General features: G+C 44.8%; 1 pseudogene; it reads left to right on the plus strand.

The window, feature by feature from the left end:
• Window positions 1-1,615: 1,615 nt before the first annotated feature.
• LOC126164101 (5S ribosomal RNA) lies at window positions 1,616-1,733 on the plus strand (annotated as a pseudogene).
• The last annotated feature ends 5,218 nt before the right edge of the window (window positions 1,734-6,951 follow it).

Genomic DNA, 6,951 nt, shown 5'->3' on the forward strand with positions numbered 1-6,951 from the left:
GTTGCAAAAAAGGCAAAAGAACTGGTCTAACAACATTCTACACGTACCGAGCGCTAGTTAGCGTTCCCTCCAGGAATACCAAAGGTGAACGAGAGTTGTAGGTTACCACCAACGAGACCATAAGACCTAGGGTGGGACCACCGTGTGTTGGACGAATGCGGTCTACGAGGCAGCCCTCGCTATGTCTACGTCATAAGCGCAAACGACCATCACTTGCCTGGAGGCAGAGTTTGCTTTCATCGCCGAAGTCGACGGCGCAACATTCAATTTCCCAAGTGGCGTTCTGACAGCACCAGTCTAGCTGTGCACATCGATGCTGTAGTGTAAGTCGGGCAAGAGGTGTGCGTTCTCACAGTCCCACTGCAGGTCGCAACAGTTCGAGATGAAACGTCTTAGCTGACAAGCTCCCTCATCTGTGCTGCTGATGCTGCACGATATGCCACTGCTGCCCTTACGATACAACAATCCTGGCAGGCGTCTGCACTGCCTGGGCGTCCAGAACCTTGTCTGTTGGTGTGAGAGTAATACCAGCATTGTTGAACATCGGACACAGCACGTCCAACTAGTGTGGCAATTCTCCGAAAGGCCCATCCCACCACTCGGAAGAACACTATTAGACCCCTCCTTTCAAACTAATTCACTCACTTGGTTGTAGTAAGAACGGGTGCGTTTCCATGGCATGTTTAGAGGCCTACTTCACATTTTTGGACCACACTGAGCCTCCTGGCTCAGAGTGTTCCCTATTAAAGGGTAGACAAAGACTGCGCTCTGGTAACCACTATGCTATCAACTTTGAAATCATGATCGGTACATCTGCTACACCCCAGTTGGTATACGCAGTCATCAGATCAAAATCGACGTCGTCTTTCCAGGTAACTACTTTTATTTCAGTGTATATAAACGTAATAATCTACTCCGACCATGTGGTGTACAATCATTTTAAAAGTCACTTTCTATCCTTGGAATCGACAAATGAACTTTGAGAAAGGGCACTAAAGTTATATCCTAAACTGGCAATCCTAAGTGCAGTGGACAAGACCCGAAAATCCGTTTAGTTTGTTTGCAGTCAGACGTACGAAGCGCTGTCTACTCCATTTCTTGGCAACGTTAGCATGTCGGGGTCGACAATGTCGAGGGTCTAAGTCGGCAATTCGAATTAGATATTTTTCTTTGTACCGGTTATGGTCAGGGGCATCAGGTACTGTCATTACCATTTAAGTGTACATGACCAGATTTCCCGCATACCACGAGAGGTCCCCTTAACCATCTTCGCTATCCATGCAGTCTGCCTGGAACGTTCCAAAGCCATATTTGCAACATTGTAAGCGTTCACTAACCTCGCAACGTTACTTCGATTCCCGCAACAGGTAGAATGAGACTGTGCTCGACATTGTTTCCGTTATTCCGTCCGTCTAGACTTTGTAAAATAAGAAGGGTTTTTTATTTTGTTTGTTAATTATGACTCAAGCCAGTTGTGTGTAAAACCATCAGTGCTTTAAAACTTGGGTTTATCTCCGAGCGCAAAATAATTTACACAATGTAACACCTTGGAAAGATCACAAAAAATACGAACTGGCGAGACTTTGTTATTTAAGGCGTGCAGTGTAAGGTAAGTGGCAACGGCCTTGCCGCAGTGGATACACCGGTTCCCGTCAGATCGCCGAAGTTAAGCACTGTCGGACGTGGCTGGTACTTGGATGGGTGACCATGCGGGCCGCCATGCGCTGTTGCCATTTTTCGGGGTGCACATAGCCTCATGATGCCAATTGAGGAGCTAATCGACCGAACAGTAGCGGCTCCCGTCAACGACAACCATCATAACGGCCGGGAGAGCGGTGTGCTGACCTCACGCCCCTCCAATCCGCATCCTCAGCTGAGGATGGCACGGCGGCCGGATGGTACCGGTGGACCACTTGTGGTCTGTAGACGACGTGAGTTAAGTATAAAAGTAGGATTCTCCACCCAGAAACTGAGGTACGCTAAGTAAATTGTTTCTACTCATATGTGAGAATACTCTTGAATATACATTCCTCTTTCGAATATTTTGGAAAAAGTTGTCAGTAACGAAATTGGACAATAATTATTTAAGAATTTCTTGTATCCTTTCTTCCGAAGAGCTTAACTAATGCATTTTTTTAATCTGTCGGGGAAATTGCTTGTGCCTCTAATCCTGTACATATATCACTATGGACATTGCTTATTACGTTAAAACAACTTTTTAGAACTGTGTTTGGATCTTCATTAAGACCACATTAGCTTTTTTTGCAGAATTTTAAGTATTCTGTGAAGGATATTACAGGATACTGGTGCTACTTCTAGTTGCATAAAGTTTTATGGACTGGCATTTTTAATGTTCTTCAACTGAACCATTTAATCCTATTTTTCCTGCTACATTAGGAAACGATTGTTAAAAGTAGTCGCAAATTGTGAATTATCAGTCACAAAAGTGTCATTTATTTCAGTTATTATGGTATCTTGTACACTGACTGGATGTCCTATCACGCTTATGACGAAATCTCATAGAGTTTTTATCTTAGTACCTGCTTTATTTATGTCAAGACGTGCATAATTGTCGACATTTTAATGACTTTCCTGTAATTTTTTGTAGTATGGGAGTTGTGTGACAATGGCCTTGCCGCAGAGGTAACACCAGTTCCCGTCCGATCACCGTCATTAAGCACTGTCGAGCTTGGCCAGCACTTGTACGGGTCAGTTCAGGGTCTGCCGAGTGCTGTTGGAAAGCAGGGTTCACTCAGCCATTCTGAGGCCAATTGAAGAGCTACTTGTCTGAGGAGAAGCGGCACCGGTCACGAAAACTGACAACGGCCAGGGTAGCGGTGTTGTGACCACACGCCCCTCCACATCCGCATCCTGCGACGCCTAATTGCTGAGGATGACACGGCGGCCGGTCGGTACCATTGGAACGTCAGGCGCGTAATGGGGCCCCTTAGGGATATGGCAGCAAGAGAAAGGAAGAAAACCAATGTGCACTCCGTGTGCATACCGGGGGGAGTCATTCCAGGTGTGGAAGGGTCCTTCCGGATGCCATGAAGGGTACAGGGTGCACCTATCTGCAGGTGGTCGCTCATGTCGGCACCAATGATATGTGTCGCTATGGATCGGAGGAAATCCTCTCTGGCTTCCGGCGGCTATCTGATTTGGTGAAGACTGCTAGTCTCGCTAGCGGGATGAAAGCAGAGCTCACCATCTGCAGCATCGTCGACAGGACTGACTGCGGACCTTTGGTACAGAGCCGAGTGGAGGGTCTGAATCAGAGACTGAGACGGTTCTGCGACCGTGTGGGCTGCAGATTCCTCGACTTGCGCCATAGGGTGGTGGGGTTTCGGGTTCCGCTGGATAGGTCAGGAGCCCACTACACGCAGCAAGCGGCTACACGGGTGGCAGGGGTTGTGTGGCGTGGACTGGGCGGTTTTTTTAGGTTAGATGGCCTCGGACAAGTACAGAAAGGGCAACAGCCTCAAAGGGTGCGGGGCAAAGTCAGGACATGCGGGGACCAAGCAGCAATCGGTATTGTAATTGTAAACTGTCGAAGCTGCATTGGTAAAGTACCGGAACTTGAAGCGCTGATAGAAAGCACCGAATCTGAAATCGTTATAGGTACATAAAGCTGGCTGAAGCCAAAGATAAATTCTGCCGAAATTTTTACAAAGGCACAGGCGGTGTTTAGAAAGGATAGAGTGCATGCGACCGGTGGTGGCGTGTTTGTCGCTGTTAGTAGTAGTTTATCCTGTAGTGAAGTAGAAGTGGATAGTTCCTGTGAATTATTATTGGTGGAGGTTACACTCAACAACCGAGCTAGGTTAATAATTGGCTCCTTTTACCGACCTCCCGACTCAGCAGCATTAGTGGCAGAACAACTGAGAGAAAATTTGGAATACATTTCACATAAATTTTCTCAGCATGTTATAGTCTTAGGTGGAGATTTCAATTTACCAGATATAGACTGGGACACTCAGATGTTTAGGACGGGTGGTAGGGACAGAGCATCGAGTGACATTATACTGAGTGAACTATCCGAAAATTACCTCGAGCAATTAAACAGAGAACCGACTCGTGGAGATAACATCTTGGACCTACTGATAACAAACAGACCCGAACTTTTCGACTCTCTAAGTGCAGAACAGGGAATCAGTGATCATAAGGTCGTTGCAGGATCTCTGAATATTGAAGTTAATAGGAATATAAAAAAAGGGAGGAAGGGTTATCTGTGTAGCAAGAGTAATAGAAGGCAAATTTCAGACTACCTAACAGATCAAAACGAAAATTTCTGTTCCGACACTGACAATGTTGAGTGTTTATGGAAAACGTTCAAGGCAATCGTAAAATGCGTTTTAGACAGGTACGTGCCGAGTAAAACTGTGAGGGACGGGAGAAACCCACCGTGGTTCAACAACAAAGTTAGGAAACTCCTGCGAAAGCAAAGAGAGCTTCACTGTAAGTTTAAACGCAGCCAAAACCTCTCAGACAAACAGAAGCTAAACGATGTCAAAGTTGGCGTAAGGAGGGCTATGCGTGAAGCGTTCAGTAAATTCGAAAGTAAAATTCTAAGCACTGACTTAACAAAAAATCCTAGGGAGTTCTGGTCTTACGTTAAATCAGTAAGTGGCTCGAAACAGCATATCCAGACACTCCGGGATGATGGTGGCATTGAAACAGAGGATGACACGCGTAAAGCTGAAATAATAAACACCTGTTTCCAAAGCTGTTTCACAGAGGAGACCGCACTGCAGTTCCTTCTCTAAATCCTCGCACAAAAGAAAAAATGGCTGACATCGAAATAAGTGTCCAAGGAATAGAAAAGCAACTGCAATCACTCAACAGAGGAAAGTCCACTGGACGTGACGGGATACCAGTTCGATTCTACATAGAGTACGCGAAAGAACTTGCCCCCTTCTAACAGCCGTGTACCGCAAGTCTCTAGAGGAGCGGAAGGTTCCAAATGATTGGAAAAGAGCACAGGTAGTCCCAGTCTTCAAGAAGGGTCGTCGAGCAGATGCGCAAAACTATAGACCTATATCTCTGACATCGATCTGTTGTAGAATTTTAGAACATGTTTTTTGCTCGAGTATCATGTCGTTTTTGGAAACCCAGAATCTACTCTGTTGGAATCAACATGGATTCCGGAAACAGCGATCGTGTGAGACCCAACTCGCTTTATTTGTTCATGAGACCCAGAAAATATTAGATACAGGCTCCCAGGTAGATGCTATTTTTCTTGACTTCCGGAAGGCGTTCGATACAGTTCCGCACTGTCGCCTGATAAACAAAGTAAGAGCCTACGGAATATCAGACCAGCTGTGTGGCTGGATTGAAGAGTTTTTAGCAAACAGAACACAGCATGTTGTTATCAACGGAGAGACGTCTACAGACGTTAAAGTAACCTCTGGCGTGCCACAGGGGAGAGTTATGGGACCATTGCTTTTCACCATATATATAAATGACCTAGTAGATAGTGTCGGAAGTTCCATGCGGCTTTTCGCGGATGATGCTGTAGTATACAGAGAAGTTGCAGCATTAGAAAATTGTAGCGAAATGCAGGAAGATCTGCAGCGGATAGGCACTTGGTGCAGGGAGTGCCAACTTACCCTTAACATAGACAAATGTAATGTATTGCTAATACATAGAAAGAAGTATCCTTTATTGTATGATTACATGATAGCGGAACAAACACTGGTAGCAGTTACTTGTGTAAAATATCTGGGACTTTGCGTACGGAACGATTTGAAGTGGAATGATCATATAAAATTAATTGTTGGTAACGCGGGTACCAGGTTGAGATTCATTGGGAGAGTCCTTAGAAAATGTGGTCCATCAACAAAGGAGGTGGCTTACAAAACACTCGTTCGACCTATACTTGAGTATTGCTCATCAGTGTGGGATCCGTACCAGATCGGGTTGACGGAAGAGATAGAGAAGATCCAAAGAAGAGTGGCGCGTTTCGTTACAGGGTTATTTGGTAACCGTGATAGCGTTACGGAGATATTTAGCAAACTCAAGTGGCAGACTCTGCAAGAGAGGCGTTCTGCATCACGGTGTAGCTTGCTCGCCAGGTTTCGAGAGGGTGCGTTTCTGGATGAGGTATCGAATATATTGCTTCCCCCTACTTATACCTCCCGAGGAGATCACGAATGTAAAATTAGAGAGATTCGAGCGCGCACGGAGGCTTTCAGACAGTCGTTCTTCCCGCGAACCATACGCGACTGGAACAGAAAAGGGAGGTAATGACAGTGGCACGTAAAGTGCCCTCCGCCACACACCGTTGGGTGGCTTGCGGAGTACAAATGTAAATGTAGATGTAGATGTAGACCTCAAGGCCAATTTGGACAGTGTTTGTTTATGAAAATTGTTTCGGATTTTGACATATTCTGACCTTTATATAAATTTCCCTCCTTTTCTTACCATGAGATTTTAATTCCCTTAGTTATAATGGCTTACTTGTTATTTAATCGATTTTCTTGAAAACATCTTAGGATAGCTATTTTGAAATATTGCCACGAATGTGGTATGGAATAAATTGAATAAACTAACATTACCATCTCTTTCTACATACATCTCATCCCATATCAAATCTTTTCACTGTTAAAACATTGTATCCTGCTCTAATTAATACGCCTCACTGCTTCCCATGGACTTGTCTCATGCACTTTATTGTTCACTCCCCTTAGTTATACATCATGATCGCAGAAGCCATTAACCATTAGGTACACATTAATTGTTTTAACCTCAGCACTGTTGATAAATATGTTATCAGTAAGCGGCCTTGTATCTTGCTGCACACTAGCTGTATGCTTTTTTTGAAACTGTTATCTCGTTTTTACGTGATGGGTTTTATATTCTGGCTTCTTTTAAAACTAAATTCCGTAGAACATATCAGCCCAAATTTATTTGACAAAGAGTCACAACAACAGTTTACGTGGGCCATACGTTTGT

Source organism: Schistocerca cancellata, chromosome 2, assembly GCF_023864275.1.
Source record: "Schistocerca cancellata isolate TAMUIC-IGC-003103 chromosome 2, iqSchCanc2.1, whole genome shotgun sequence".
Taxonomy (NCBI): domain Eukaryota; kingdom Metazoa; phylum Arthropoda; class Insecta; order Orthoptera; family Acrididae; genus Schistocerca; species Schistocerca cancellata.